Source organism: Petaurus breviceps, unplaced genomic scaffold (genome assembly GCF_028583685.1).
Source record: "Petaurus breviceps papuanus isolate PSGF00001 unplaced genomic scaffold, PetGlider_PUasm1.0 67, whole genome shotgun sequence".
Taxonomy (NCBI): domain Eukaryota; kingdom Metazoa; phylum Chordata; class Mammalia; order Diprotodontia; family Petauridae; genus Petaurus; species Petaurus breviceps.
In genome coordinates, this window is record NW_027186446.1 from 4,688,483 (window position 1) to 4,703,491 (window position 15,009).

Below are 15,009 nucleotides of genomic sequence, written 5' to 3' on the forward strand. Positions count from 1 at the left end.
TCACTCTTTGTAGATGATATGGCAGCATACATAGAGAATCTTAAAGAATCAACTAAAAAAAGCAGTTGAAATAATTAACAACTTTAGCAGAGTTGCAAGATATAAAATAAACCAAATCATTAGCTTCTCTATATATTACCAATAAAGTCCAGCAGTAAGAAGTAAGAGAAACTCTATTTAAAATAAGTGCAGACAATATAAAGTGCTTACCAAGACAAACCTAGGAGCTATATGAACACAAATTTAAAACACATTTCACACAAATACAGATCTAAACAACTAGAAAATATTAATTGCTAGTGGATAGCCCAAACCATTATAATAAAAACGACAATTTACTTAAATTAATTCACTTATTCAGTGCCATACCTGTCAAACTACAAAAAATAAAATAAAAAATTATAGAGTGAGAAAAAATAAAAACAACATTCATCTGGAAGAACAAAAGACCAAGAATATCAAGGGAATAGATGAAAAACTAAATGTGAAGGAAAGTGGTCTAGAAGTACCATATCTCAAACTGTATTACAAAGTGGTAATTATCCAAACAATCTGGTACTGGTTGAGAAACAGAGTGGTAGAATGGAGGAATAGATTGGTGCATAATACATAGTGGTAAATGACCATATTAATCTAGTGTTTGATGAATACAAAGACATAAACTATTGGGGTAAGAACTAACCATTTGACAGAAATTGCTGGGGAAAGTAGAAAACATTTTGGCAGAAACAAGGTATAGGCCAACATCTCACACCATATACCAACATAAGGTCAAAATGAATAAATGATTTGGACATAAAGAATGATATCACAAGCAAATTAGGGGAGCATGGAAATTTTTCCCTGTCAGATCCACAGATAAAGAAAGAAGTTATGACTAAACAAGAGATATAGAAGATCACAAGATATAAAATGGATAATTTTGATTACATTTAGAGTCATTTTTTACATGTATTGGAGGAGGTAGAAGTGGGCACCACATAGAAATCCTGTTTCTACTCCACCATATTTGCTCCACCCCTAATTTTGATTACATTAAGTGTAAAAATTTTTACACAGACAAAACCAATGCAGCCAAAATTAGAAGGAAAGCAGGAAACTTGGGGAAGAAGGGGAAGACATTTATAGCAAATTTCTCTGATAAAGACCTCGTTTCTCAAATATATAGATAAATAAGACATATTTATTAATATTTGAGTCACTCCCCAACTGATAATAGTCAAAGCATACGAACAGGCAGTCTTCAGAAGAAGAAATCAAAGCTATCCGCAATCATATTTAAAAAGCTCCAAATCACTATTGATTATAGAAAATGAAAATTAAAACAATTCTGAGGTACTCCCTCATACCTATCAAATTGGCTAATATGAGAAAAGAAAAATGACAAATGTTGGAGGGGATGTGGAAAAATTGGTACATTAATGCATTGTTTGTAGAGTTGTAAGCTGGTTCAATCATTCTGGAGAGCAATTTGCAATTGTGTACAAAGGACTACAAAATCATGCCTCCTTGCTAACTCAGCAACACCATGACTAGGTCAGTATCTCAAAGAGAGCAAAGGAAAAAAGGAAAAGGACCTATATGTATGAGAATATTTATAGCAACTCTTTTTGTGGTGGCAAAGAATTGGAAACTGAGGGTATATCCATCTACTAGGGAATGGCTGAACTAGTTGTGGTATATGCTTGTGATGGAATACTACTGTGCTATAAGAAATGATGAGCAACAGAGGGCAGAGCCAAACTCAAATTTTTAAAAACAAATGTTTAAAAAAATTGCTTTTTTTTTTTACATGCAACTGGGAAATAAGATATATAGGCACTGGGGTATAGAAATCCATCTTGCCCTACTAGAAAGTTAGGGTGGTTATGGGGGAGGACATAAGAGAGAACAGATTGGGGGAAGGGGTATTCAGTGGGCTTGCTATTTTGGTGTGGAGGATAAGGGAAAGAAGGGGAGAAAAATTTGTAACTTGAAATCTTGTGGAAATGAATGTTAAAAACTAAAAATTAACTAATTAATTGGAAAAAAAAGAAATGATGAGCAGAACAGTTTTAGAAAAACCTGAGAAGACTTGTATGAATTGACACAGTTAATTGACCAAACCAGGAGAACATTGCACACAGTAATAACGATATTGTACTATGAAGAACTATGAATGACTTAGTTATATTCATCAATACAGTGTTCCCAGACAATTCCAAAGGACTTATGATGAAATATGCTATCCACCTCCAAAGAAAGAACTGGTGAAGTCTAAATGCAGATAGATGCATAATTTTTTCATTTGCTTTATTTTTATTTTTTACTTTGTTGTTTCAACATGGTTAACATGGAAGTATGTTTTGCATCATTTTACATGTATAATTAATATCACATTTCTTGCCCCCACAATGGGTGTGGGAAGGGTAAGAGAGAGGGAGAGAATTTGGAATTTAAGTTGTTTTTTTTTAATGGATGCTAAAAATAAATCATTTTAAAGGAAGCATGTTTTTTAATCACCTATCAGAAATGGATCTGTCTTAAATAATTCTTTAACCATAAAGCTGGAAGTGACAATAAAAGTAAATTTGACTCCCCATCTCTTGAATAAATGTATTCTCTATCATTCCTAACAATTTATTATCCATCCTTTTCTTAAACACTTCTAGCAATGAAGAACTCACTATCTACCAAGGCAACAACACATTTCATTGTTAGACAAGTGTGATTCTTAGGAATTTCCTTCTTGTATTGAGCCAAAATTCATGTCCTTATAACTACTTGGTTATAATTATAACTACTTGGTTTGAATAATCCATTGGTCCAAATTCTACATACGAGAGTAGCAAAAGACAAATATTCTTCTTCTACCTTAAGGTCCCTTAGATATTTAAAGACAAAGATTTTCTTTCCTCTTAAATATTCTTTTCTCCAGGCTAAATATTTCCAATTCCTTAAACCCATCCTTAAGTGAAATAGTTTCTAGTTACCATCTTGGTTATTTGTATCTATATATGACCAGGACTCTGAACAGACTGCACTAGATCCATAAACATGTACCTCAACCTTTTATCATAGTCTACTCTAGTTTATTTTGCCCAGAATTCTACTAAGCATGAGATAAGGACTGATATCAGAGTACAAATGAGAGGTCTGAAGGCCTTCACTTCAGCAGCTCATGGTCCTTCTGCAATGCCAATAAACTCAGAAAAAGCCTTTACCAAAAATATCTTTTAAAAGCACCCCAGTTCTGGCTCCCCAGATTGGACTCCACAATAAGTCAAAAACACTTTTCTTTATCCTATATTTAGCAGACCAAAATCAGTTTATTAAGTATCTGCAAGCATCCCAGAATTCACATAGGGATTGCATCACCTGAATACTCTGCACATGCTCATAAAGGCTTTAGTGACCTCTCTGTCTCTCTCTGTCTCTGTCTCTCTCTTTCTCTCTCTCCACATACATATGTGTGTGAGTATATAATATGCATGTATATATAGGTATATATGTGTATGTATATATATATATATGCACACATAAGTTGTATACATAATTTGCAAATTTCCAAAAATTGTTCTAAGACTATACTTGACCATGAACTGAGTTTGGTTAATTCGTTTGCTTTTTTTTTTTTTTGGAGGGCAATTGGGGTTAAGTGATTTGCCCGAGGTCACACAGCTAGTTTTTGTGCTAAGTGTCTAAGACCGGATTTGAACTCAGGTTCTCCTGAATCCAGGGCCAGTGCTCTATTCACTGCGCCACCTAGCCACCCCCAAATCTCACTTTCTTTTTTTTGCTTTTTTTTTTGGAGGGGGGAAGGTAGGGCAATTGGAGTAAAGTGATTTGCCCCAAGGTCATATGTTGGTAAATTCTTAAACTCGCTTTTGAAATTTCTTACACTGAGCCACATTATCTCATGAAAAATGATTTGGGGGTTTTAAAATAAATTTAGTTCAATGCAAGTTAATAGTGTGATAGGTGATTTAGTAGTAGTCACTCAATGTCATCTTAGGCTGCATTAAAAGAAGCAAAACATTCAGGAATGAGATGATAGTCCCATTGTATTTAGACTACTACATCTGGCATCATATGTTCACTTCCAGGAGCCACATTTTAGGAAAATTATTGATAAACTGGAGAGTGTTCAGAGGAGTGAAACCAGGATGGTGAAGGGCCTCAAATCCATTCCACATGAGGGGCAATTGAAAGAACTGAAGATGGATAGCTTTGAGGAGACTTGGGGGTGACATGAGAGCTGTCTTCAGGTATTTGAAGGATTGTCATGTTATAGAGGGATTACAGTCATTGGTCCCAAAGGGAAGAACTAGGGACAATGAGTGGAAGCAGCAGAAAGGCAGATTTAGGCTTGATGCCAGGATTCTTTCCCACACAATGAGAACTAACCCCAGGAGGAACAGGGCTGCGTCTGGAGGTAGTCAATCCCTTCTTTTGAGGTCTTCAAGCAAAGTTCGTCTAACTACTTATGAAGTATGTTACAGGGAAGATTCTTCCTCAGGCATAGGTTCAGTTAATCGGTCACTGAGTTCATTATAACTCAGAAACTTTGCAATTCTGTAAAGAATAATAGTAGCAATGATCATACTTCATATTTATGTGGTGTCTTGGACTTTGCATCCATCATCCTTGTATTTATATGGCACGTCTCTCCCTTAATTATCTCATCTGATTCTCATAATAACTATATGAGGAAAGCAGGACAGGGATTGTTGAGGTTGCATAATTGAGGAACAGAGAGATAAAATCATTCATTTATGGTCCCAGAGTAATTTAGTGACCATACTAGAACTCTAGCCCCTTGACTCCCAATCTTTTTCTAAGACCCACATAATAGAGATCACAAAGGACACAGCTATAGGTTTAAAGGCTCATATACCTATAGAAACAGACATACTATGACTCCATTGTTGCCTAGGAACTCAATACTATTTTTAATCAAGAGAATTTAATTTAGTTGTCTTGGCAGAGTCCTGCCTGAGAGCATTCAGGCAGTGTTCTCTCTCTCTCTCTCTCTATAGAGGCACCTGCCTGTCTCCAACATTTGATGTATCATTAAATATGCCTTCTCACATTTGGCACATAAACCCTGATAAAGTTTCACCTTTTAACGAGATAAATGACTCAATTAACAAGATGAAAAACAGCACTGTGGTGGCAGGCCCACTTGGTGGCAAAAAAAAAAGGATAAAAAAGAATTATCCCAGCAGGGTGTTAATATAGGGAGTGCCACCACTCGCAGTGGGCAGCAGCTGTGAGTGACAGCCACCCAGCCAAGCCGACAGATTATGCGTCTCACTGACCGCTGGCTTGAGTCGCTCACACCACCCTAGGAGTAAATGGTTGTGCAGGAATGGTGGGACACGCAATCATGCATCTCACTGAATCTAATTGAATTGGGCTATATGGATTTTTTTTTCATTGTCTTCATTTGCATGTGCTGATATGGATGAATGGTTTTTGTGAGGAGCAATTTCTTAAGCTGTAGCCTTAAAGAATTGATCTCTCACCCCATAACTGTTTCTCTAAGAAAGGAGGAGTCACAGACCCATAGAATGTAAGGGATGTTGATATCATAGCTCACAAAATGTCAGAGTTGGAAGGAACACTGGAACACAGAACAAGGAATGCTAATGTCGAAATAGAAGATTTAACTTAGTCCAATGAGATCACTTTATGGATGTGGGAACCTATGCCTCAATGCCATTAATCCTCTTTCCATGTTAACAGAATGCTAGGTAAAAATAAAATGTGGTCCCTGAGAGAAAGCTAAGTAACCCTACTATGAGTAAAGTACATGATGCATGGATTCAGTGGCATCCATTTGCCTATTCAGAGGCATAGAACATATACAGAGGAGACTAACTAGGAGGATAAAGAGGACTTGAAACTATTTTATGTGAAGATTGCCTGAAGGAACTAAGGATAAGTAAAAATATTCTGCAGGAGGTAGTTAGTTATTCAAAGAATATTTTACAGATGAGGAAATTGTAACTCAGAAAATACAGTGACTTGCCTGGAATTGAATGGGTAAATACTAGCAGAAGCAGGAATAGAATCCAAATGACCATATTATATCATTCCTCTCTTAAAGGCAAGTTCCCAGGAGGGGATGGTGGCCCCAAGGTAACCCCTTCAATTCTAAACTCTGACCTTCTCTATTCCATGATCACTATGGGATCATAGGTCTGGTGTTCAAGGGGATCTCAGAAGCCATCTAGTGCAATCTTCTCGTTTTATAGATAAGGAAACTAAGGCCGCAGCAATGGTGTCAAAGTTATAATTATGAGAGGCTGGATTTGAACCCAGGTCTTCTCATTCTAAGGCATGCATGCTTTCTACTAAACCACACCATCTTCCTTCCCTAAAACATCCTACTATTTTAGTATCCTATAGTGCCATGGGTTGAAAGGAAAAATTCTTCATTTGAGCTTTCACCCTGGAAAACAAGGCAAAGCTCAGGACAAGGAGAATTAAAGGGATTTTATCAAAAGTACATCAAGGTAGCACACATTGATGAGCTGATCACTGTGGATCAGCAATGGCTTCAAGGTGGGGACAGATTTCATAGTAACTTTAAGATAAGGCAGACAGGTCCACCTTAGCAGAAGAGGATGGGCCCTTTGTAATGGCAATGGGAATTTGAAGGTCTGCCCTGCCCCTGAATAGGCCTCAGAATTTGAAGACTTTCCCTGCTTTGAAAGTAAACTGTGCCCACTAATAGGCTGAATGTAGTCACATGGAGCCTTTGGTGGGAGGAATTTGCTGAAAGGTAGAGCAGAACCACAGGAAACTGGGAGTCAGAGCTAAAGAGACAGTGGGAGAGAGAGGATGCTCAGGCAAGGAGAGAGGTTTTTGAGTAAATATTGATCTTATATTGGTTTGTGGGAAGGCTGAAGGATGCTGTGGCTCTCTGTGTTGTCGTGGCTTGTTAACTTCTTTACTACTATGATGGAATCGGTTTACTGCTCTGGGGATTTGGTTTTATGGTGTCTAAATAAATGGTTTGGTTCTGTCCTCTACATGGAGAGTTTGTTATGTTTTGCAATCAAGCACCATGTGGGAATTATAGTCACAGACTTTATCATGATCATGGGTGCTGTAAATATCGCATTGGCACTATACCCTTGCATCTCAGTTCCTCCTCAAGGTAATAAGAATGTAAAAATTTGCAGGTAGGGATACATTACAAAGAGCAGGTGATATAAAAATCTACAAACCTAGTGTCTTCTTCCCCACCAGAGCCTCTCCCAATACTGATTGATAAGCAGGACTGGGAACAATGGGATGCAGAATCCACATAACTTTCAGCACATGATTCTAAGTATGTTTCCAACTCTGACATTTTATGCTTCTCCAAAACGATATAGTTTTTCAAACATAACCACCAATACCTACAATATTTCCAGTGATCCGTGTGGAGACAAATGATGCTTCCATAAAAAAAAAAAACTTACAAAGCATTGTTAGAGACTAACAAATAACAAGGCAAAAAATTAAAGGCCTTGGTAATATAAGTAGAATTTTCAACACCGATCATAATTTGAAAATGGGAGCTTTAGATGGATTAGGGTAAGTGAGCAACAGTCAAAAAGATGGTGGCCAAGAATAGGATTTGGAGCTGGGTCGTCTGTATCTGAGAGTGTCTAGTCTGCTCCTCCAAATTTCCTTTTTTCCAGTTGAGGATATGAATCTCCTATTAGTCTTTCGGGTTCATGATCTCATAATCATCCCTGAGTCCTTCTGCTCCTTCATCCCCCATATCCAATCAGCCACCCTTCATAACATCTCTTTTCTTTTTTTCCTATGAACACAACTTCTACTTTATTTCAGATACTCGACACCTCAAACCCAGACTATTGTAATAGTTTAATTGGTCTCCTTCTAGTCTTAGTCTTCTCCAATTCATCCTCCACATAGCTGCCAAATTACTATTCCTAAAACACAAATGAACCATTTCATTCACCTGCTCAAAAACCTTCAGGGAATCTCTATTGCCCATAAGATAAAATAGAAACACTTCACCTGGCATTCAAGGCTCTCTATAATCTGACTACCATCTGCCTTTCAATTCATATTTTGTACTACTGTCCTTCAGAAACTCTATGTGCCAGTGTTCTCTCAACTCAGGTCTCTTTTTCCCACCTCCTTGCACATACACAGATCACTCATCACCCTGGAATTCATTCCTTCTTCATAGTTCCTTGGAAGTCTTATTTTATCTCAAGGTTTAACTCTGAAGTCATCTTCTCCACCAAGCCTTCTCTGACTTCCCCTGTGGTTGGTCCTCTCTCCTTGATGAATTTTCTCAGCATTTGACTTATTTATGTGCAAGCCATATGATCCCCAATAGAATATAACCTCTTTAAGGAGAGGAACCCATTTTGCTTTTGTATTTATAATACTAAAAGATTATATGAGGTCTAGCACTTCTGGTGGGAGGGCTTGCCAAGCCTTTTCAGGGCTGTTCATACATCTTTGGAGTCCACCTGTCCCTATCTATGGCTCCAAGAAGCTGCAGTATATGCAGGAGTCACACCCCAGGAAAACCATCTAGATAGACAGGTTAAACCAGGGTGAAGGTAACCTCACATCCATAGGTGAGTTAGGGGGCTATCTACCCCAAACATGTGAAGACTTCCCCCAGTGAATTGGGTGGATGAGAACAATTTGTTCCAACAACCATGAAAGCAACTAAAGCGGGTCTTATGGAATTTTTAGATCTTACTCAGACATTGAAGAAACCAAGGCCAACCACTGCAACCTGGGCTATTGCCACTGGACCTTGATGACTGAAAGACAGAGTGAGGCTGAGGACTTTGTGCTGCTGTGCCTCACTGAAATCCAATTCACTCACAAGTCAAGACATCACAGCGTGATCACAAGTCAAGACATCACAGCGTGATCACAACTCTTCCAAAAAAAAGAATGAAGAACAACATGATCCCAACACTAGCATAGTACCCATTGTATCGTATGCACTTGATAAATATTTGTCATTGAATTTAGTTGGATCTGATCAAGATGAATTGAATTACCAAGGAGGAACAACTTTATTTAGGAATATTAAAAAAATTGTGTAACAGGAAAGTAAAATCCAGAAGGTAGCAGTATGATGTAATAGAAAAACTCCTAGCTTTAGAGTCCAAGGGCCTGGGTTCAAATCCTTATTTTGCCATTTAAGACTTTATTCAAGTCACTTAACCGCAATGGGATTCAGTTTCCTCATTTGTCAAATGAGGAGATTAGAATAGATGACCTTTAATGTCCCTTCCAGTTCTAAAGATATGATCACCTTGACTCCCTCAACAAAGTTTATTTCTTATTTGATTCAGCTCCTCTATCTGACCTTTTGGATTCTATAGTTAAACATAGTGCTTATTCTTCCCAGATTAATATTGAAAACAAAATTATAGGCATGCCTTCTGATCTGCCCTATTGTCTTCCTCGTTTTAAAGATTCCTAGTCACCTCAAACTCTTCTTCCAAAAGTGAGCCAGTTCCAGTCCATCTTGTGACATAACAAGTTCTTGAACTGCCTTTGTCTCTCTTTTTCCTTCCTACGCCTTTTCTAATTTCCTTTCTCTCTGTTTTTTTTTTCTCTTTCTTTCTTTCTTCCTGCCTGTCTATGTTTTTATTTGTCAAGAATATTCACACTGGAAATACAGACTTAGGGGATTTTTTTTGTTTTTTTCTTTCACAATGCTCTGAAGGTACTCATAGTAGAAACACAATGAAGGTGCCAGTTTGGAGGAGTTTCTGTCAGTCAGAATTTGTTCTATGGCTGAATAGAATTTTGAAAGCTGAATGTGAATTAAATGTATTATTTTCATTGTAGGTCTATTTTTCAACAGCCCAATATAAATTCACAAACCTAACAAAGATTCATAGACTCATGGAATGGCAGAGCTAGAAGTGACTTTAGAATCACAGATCACAGAATGTCAGAGCTGGAAGCGAAATTGGAAGGTATTTAGCCCAACACCCTGGTAGTATAGGTGAGTAAAGTGTAGCCTTAGAGATGAAATGGTCTCCTCAATGTTTCACTGCTTATAAGTTGAACCCAGGTGTCTAGAATCTCAGTCTGCCACTCTTGCCACCATCCAACACTTGCACAGTGTTACCACTTTTTCCCAGAGATGAACTGAAATTATAAAACACAAAGCTCTTAACTGCACAAAATTTTAATGTAAAATATAATTTAAATTTTGCTTGTAAAACAATTAGCATAATGATAAAAAAAAGAAGAAAGAATATTAGAATTTCAGAGGAGACCACTTCTCTAGATACAACCAAATGCCAGAAACAATAACCCATCAAAGTCATCTCAGGGAGGCTGCTAATATCCCATTTCTTGTATGTGTTTCTTTGTAATTTGCTGAAATATTCTTGGACACCATGGATTTTACTTTTCAAGGGAACCACGGAGCATGTCACAATAAAGACTCCAAGCAATACTGACAATTCGGCTGACCACAGCTGTACTTTGGCACTGCCTCATGTATACAGGCGTGTTCATCTCCTCTTGGCTGAGACAATGGAAGAGCTCTCTGTTCTCACTTAAAAGCAGGCAGGGGAGGGAGCAGGAATCTTATTTCCAAACTCAAAGATCCTACTCTTTGACCTTTTCTACCAGAGGTAAAAGTGATGGGAATGTTTAGAGATCAGCTGCTGTCCTTCTTATAACTGTGGATGCTTCCCTTGGGAAGAAAAGCTAAACTAAATTGAAGAAAAAGTGAAAGCATGGAATGTGGGCTAGAAGGTGTTTTAGTATATAGAACATGAAATGTTCAAACTAGAGAACCATAAAACATTAGGATTGGAAGTAACCTTAAAGTCAGAGAACTTAACAATGTTAGTTAAAAGAGACTTAAAACCAAGTGTACTCAACTTATTTTAAAAAAATCAAAAAAATTTTGAAATCGGAATAAACCTCTTAAATCACTTAGTAAAGTGACTTGTCCAAACAGGAATTTCATCTATAATATCCTCATATTAGTGATTCTCAGTGACAAGGAGGAGCCCCATCCTGAGATAGCCCACTCCACTTTAAGACAGATCTAATTCTTAGAACCTCTTTTCCTTGTGTTGAGCCAGAATTTGTTTGCTTTCAGTCCTGCCTCTAGTTTCCTGTTCTACCCTCTGGGGAGAAGCAAAATAATTTGAGCATCTCTTCAAATTGATAAGGGGAAACTGAGGCCACCAAAAGGCAGCATGATGCAGTAAAAAGAGGACTGAGTTTAAATTCAGTTGCTCCAGATTTGAGTCTTGGCTCTAATATTTATTAACTGTGTGCCCTTCAGCAGGTCATGTAACTTCACGGGACCTCAGTTTCCCAATCTGTAAAATGAGAAAATTAGACTAAATGTCCTCAAAAGTCCTTTTCAGTTCCACATCTCTGATCCTAGGATCTCTGATGAATACTTTGCCTACTCATTAGTGGCCAAACAGGAATGAAAAACAAGATCCCAAGACATATATATATATATATATATATATATATATATATATATCTGCTCATCACTCTGGTAACCGTTTTAAGGATCTTCTGGGGGTTTGAGTTTCTTCTTTTAAACTTCATTTTTTAAATCACTTGGTTTTCAAATCTGACTTTTTAATAAAGATATGATTCTTGAGATCCCTTTGGTTCAGATGTATAGAACCTTTTTAATAAATAATGAGTCCCATTTGAAGGCAAGGAAAATTGAAGGGATGCACAAATGTTAAATATAAAATCAGTGCCAGAGAATTAACTATTTTTATTCTCGTTAAGGACACAAACAGAACTCTGAATTCAATAGTATGACCTATCACTTACCTCCACCTTAAATCATAATCCTAGAAGTTCAAATTTGCATATTTTACATTAGACTGTGAGCTCCTTAGGAGCAGTGACTGGTTTTTTTTTTTTTTTTTTTTGCCTTTCTATGTATTCCTGGGACTTAGCACAGTGTCAGGTACATAAATACCAGTTAATTGATAAGTGTTAGTTAACTGTGAAGTACAGTGCTGCAGAGTTGAAAAATGCTTCCACACTCGTTTTCTCATTTTATGTTATCAAGAACCCTGAGAAATAGGTATCCCCACTTTACAAATGAAGAGACTCAGACTCAGAAAAAAACAAGAACAGAATTAGAGCTGAGGTCTTCCAGTCCCAGACTCTTAGCACTGCACCAAAAGTTCCGGTTTTGTTCTTAGAAAACACTTGTGTCCAATACTGTTTATTACTAACAAGGTATCTCATGCCGATTGCTGAAAGTGTTCTCCCAACGCGCACTGGAGAGTTTTTGTAATACTAACAATAAACTCATTTATATAGGCGTTAAAGTTTTTAAAGTGCTTTACATGTATTATTTCATTTGATCACAATTGGCAATAACTGAAAGCAAGGGTTCCAACAATGTCCATTGTGAATTCAAAGACATCTCCAATTCCCAGAAATAACTTCAATGCCTTAACTAATTCTAAACAACGTCAACAACAAAAAAAAGTATATGAACTGTCTGGAGATTTCCACCTGACCCCAGAAGCTCTTTTTCCCTCCATTTCTCTCACACCTTTTCCTCCCCCAGGTACCCAGTAGCAGAATTTCACAAGGACCATATATCTACAGGGAAAATATCCAGCAAACTCTTTGCCAAAAAAAAGCTATAGTCCAGTTTCTGTTCCATGGAATTTATAGTAATATCATATTGTGTTGTATCATATCATATCATATCATATAATGTAATGTAATGTAATATAATACAATATAATATAATTAATATCATATCACATATCATAATATAGTAATGTAATACAATATACCATAATATAATATACAATAATATATGATATGATATAACATAACATAATATGAGTTGAGATGAGATGATATAATGTGTAATACAATATAATGTAATATAATATAATATGACATAACAACATAATATAATAACTTACTATCACATAATATAGCATTCTATAATGTAATATAATGTAATACAATATTCTATTATAATGACTGTTTATATATTGTATATTAAAATTTGTAAAGAGCTTTACATACATTATTAAACTGTGAGATTCTTGAGACCAGGGACTATTTTTTGCCTTTCTTATCCCCAATCCTGGGTACATAGTAGGGGCTTAATAAGTGCTTGTTGATTGGCTGACTGATTGACTGACTGAATGATCTTTACAACTACCCTGAGAGGTAGGTACTATAGGAGTAGTTATCACAAATATACATTTGAGGAAACTAAGGCACAAAAAGGTTAAATGACCTATCTATGGTCACAAAGCTAGTAAGTGTCAGAGGCAAGATTTGAACAGGTCTTCCTGACTCCAAGTCCTGCACTCTGTCCACTATATCACATTGCTTCTCTGATGGATGGTGATGATATTGTTGTTGTTGATGATGATGATGATGGAAGCTAGTATTTATAAAAACCCTTTATCTGTGTTAATTCATTTGATCCTTATTATCATTAGGGGACAGAGGACCTATGATTTCATTGGCATATAAATATCACTGGAAGGAACCCTCCTATATCCAGGCAGATCATCACTTTCTCTGCAACTTATACTCTTAGAGAAATGTCTAGAGAACCAAGAGCTTCAGTGACTTGTTCAGGGTCACTAAGCAAAGTCAAATGAGGGAGGAGAGCACTAAGAGAGGAGGGGAGTTGTGGAGAGATAAAGAGGACTAGAGAGACCTAATTTGAAGGTGGCACTTAAGCTGAGCCTTAGGAAGCTATGGATTCTAAGAGGGAGATAAAGAAGAACATCTCAGGCTTGGGGGACAGATAGCCTATGCAAAAGAACAGTCAGGAGATTGAATATTGGATTCAGTGAACAAACAGCAAGTCGACCATTTTGGCTGAAACCTCAGTCTTATGACTCCAATTCCCAATGTTGACTCCCTGTATCTATATACCTTTAATAACAAGTGCTCTACAAACTCCATATTTCATTAGATAAGATCATTGAAATGTAGTGAAAATGACTATTAACCTAGGTTCTAGTGCTCAAGGCTTCAACTGCCCTGCTAGGCCTCAGTTGCCCTCTAAAATGAGGCTGCAGAAGGGGGAGCTAGTTGATGTCTAAGGCTCCTTCCATCTTTAATGTTCCATGATTCTGCAGAGACCTTAGAGCCAGGTGGTTCAATTCTCTTGTTTTACAGGTCGTAAAAACTGAGGTTCTGAGAGCTTAAGCCATTTGCCCAGGGTCATACCTTTAACAAGTAGTTTGTCAGATCTGCCAGTCAGTCTCAGCCATCCCTGGTCTGGGAGAGCTGTCAGATTCTGAGGAAGGGAAAAAAGACTGGAGGTTAGAAGAAGGACGAGGAGCTGAGGAGTGCTGAACTCAACACAAACTTTACCCACTTCCCAAGTGCTCAGAAGCTCACCCCCTGATTAAAAGCCACACAGCCTGTGGTCTGATGGACAGCAGGGATGAGACAGAGAAAAGAGGATGTGGAGCTGGGAATTGATAATTGACCGAAGGTCAGAGGGCTCCTGCTGACATCTTGGCTCTGGTCTCAGGGTTGAAACTTATGCTTACTGGGAACAACAGACATCTCTGAACCAGCCCAACCCATAGACTCCTTCTCCTAGAACAGGATGGCCTTGCTTCAGTCCCCTTCCCCAAACACAGCCATGAAGGAGACGATTTATCCAGATCCAGGGAGCTGGTCTCTGTACTAAAAAGAGCTATAATCTTCCCAAGGTACCAGATTCCTACCTTTGATAAAAATTCACGTGTGCGCTAAATACCTATGGCTCTGTGGTTGTCTTTAGCTGTTTTGTGTTCCTACACACACACACACACACACACACACACACACACACACACACACACCTCATATCTGAGTAGTTGCTTGCTGTGGTGGAAGGAATATTGATTCAACCCCAGTACTGTTCTCTTAACTATATAATCTGGAAGAGGGTCACTTTTCTCCTCCCATTTTTTTCATCTGGAAAATTATGGGGTTTAACTAAGTGATCTCTAAGGTACCTTCCAGCTCTAATTC

The 15,009-nt window shown here is 37.5% G+C and overlaps 1 long non-coding RNA gene across 1 annotated transcript in view; it reads right to left on the reverse strand.

Annotated features, from left to right (window-relative positions):
* The window catches only part of LOC138173914 (uncharacterized), a 139,057-nt gene that overhangs the window by 16,864 nt on the left and 107,184 nt on the right, over positions 1-15,009 (reverse strand). The window contains exon 2 of the long non-coding RNA XR_011171573.1: positions 14,212-14,281. This is a non-coding gene — a long non-coding RNA (uncharacterized lncRNA). The remainder of the gene's footprint in view (positions 1-14,211; positions 14,282-15,009) is intronic.